General features: G+C 52.2%; 1 long non-coding RNA gene across 1 annotated transcript in view; it reads right to left on the reverse strand.

The window, feature by feature from the left end:
- The window catches only part of LOC112552016, a 38,740-nt gene extending 38,032 nt beyond the window's left edge, over nucleotides 1-708 (reverse strand). The window contains exon 1 of the long non-coding RNA XR_003096375.1: nucleotides 328-708. This is a non-coding gene — a long non-coding RNA (uncharacterized LOC112552016). The remainder of the gene's footprint in view (nucleotides 1-327) is intronic.
- Between the last annotated feature and the right edge of the window lie 898 nt (nucleotides 709-1,606).

The following is a 1,606-nucleotide window of genomic DNA, read 5'->3' on the forward strand; positions in this document are numbered from 1 at the left end:
CCTCGCCCCCGGCGGAGCCCGCCCCCGCCCCCGGGGTCCGGACAGCCCCAGGGCGCGGCGGGGCTGGGGGCGCCTGCGCTTGTGAAGCCGGGACGCAGGGACAGGCCTGGGGCAGGGTGGGGCCATGGACCGGGGGAGCCCTGAACATCTCTCGCGGGCCCCTGGCCCCCTTGGGTACTGGGTCTTCCTGGTCAGTCAGGAGATTGCCAAGGGGCGGAGGGGAGCCGTGTGTGACCCCCACTTGGGAAGCGCTGCCCAGGGGTGGCTGCGATAGGGACTTTACAGCACTGACCTTTTACCTCTCTGCTGTGGTGTTCAAATACATACTTTGAGATTTGCTTTTTACCGTGGCCTCCTTCCACCTTCAGCACCCACTGGAGAAGCTTTCGCAGATGCTGCCAGGACTTGGAAAGCCTGGCTGTGTTCTGTGAATGGCTGAAGTTTTCAGAATAGCTCAGCTGTGTCAGAGAGACTACCAGGCCCCTTCTAGGGCAGCTGTTCTCATCCTTTTAGGCTTGCGGCACCACCTTGCCGGACTCGAGGTGTCCTTCCTTCAGAAAGTGGCAGCTCTTACTTTTCCCTTGTGTTTTGGTGACAGAAACATGGCAGAGCTATTCTTCTGTTGCAGAGAACTCAGCAAGGCTGCAACAGGCCTGAAAACTATTCACCTTGTGGATTCCTATTTGAAATCTCTGGGTATACCTTGTGAATCACGTTTGCACACCCAACAGTGCTAATGTTGTGTGGCAACCGTGAAGGGACCTCAAGGCACCCAAAGGTGCTGTGGCAACCTTGTTGAGAGTCACTTCCCTAAGGAATGGCCTCCAGGAACCTGTGGTATTCACTGTGAGCAAAATACACAACTGGCACTGCGAGACTTCAGAGAGGTTTTTAATTTCTTATCCCTTATTTGGGTGAATTATTTCAGTGTAGGTTTTTTTTGCTGCCAGTAAAACTTGACAGTTGGCCGTCAGGGTTTCCCTAGAAAGGCCCTTTCCGCCCTGTAGCGTGAGATCCTTAGTGATCTAAGCCAGGAACAAACCGAGCTATTGCGCAATGAGTTATTTCCCTGGGGCTGCTTTGTTATTGGACTTACCCTTTCAAAGTGCTTTCTGAAATGTTTAAGCCAGGAAATTCTGCTCTAGACCACAAAGGATGAAAGAGAGGTTGGAAGCTTATGGTCTCTGTTAATACACATCAGTTTTCAGTAGTAAAAATTGGTCTTTTGGCTGTCTTTTTGCCAACTTTTTTTATCTACCTCTGATGTATATAGATCACGGTAGTCTCTCTCTCTGCAAAACTAGTCTCTTCAAGTGCATGAAAGGATATGCCAAGTATCTAAACAATCTAGAAGTAGATCAGGGGTGTCAAACTCATTCAGCATCTGTGGGCTGGATGAGTGGCACAGGGCCAATCCGTGGGCCAGACAGAGCCCATGGACACCCTACCCTCCTTCCTGCCACAACATGCCAGATCTGGCACCTGTTCCAGCCAGTCTGAGACCTGTGCTAGGTCCTGGGTGGATCCTGGAGCAGCCAAAACAGCTGCTGCCTGCAGTGCAGTCCAGTTGGGGGTATGTAGCACAGATCTCAGTCTAGCCAGATCG

Source organism: Alligator sinensis, unplaced genomic scaffold, assembly GCF_000455745.1.
Source record: "Alligator sinensis unplaced genomic scaffold, ASM45574v1 scaffold173_2, whole genome shotgun sequence".
Classification (NCBI taxonomy): domain Eukaryota; kingdom Metazoa; phylum Chordata; order Crocodylia; family Alligatoridae; genus Alligator; species Alligator sinensis.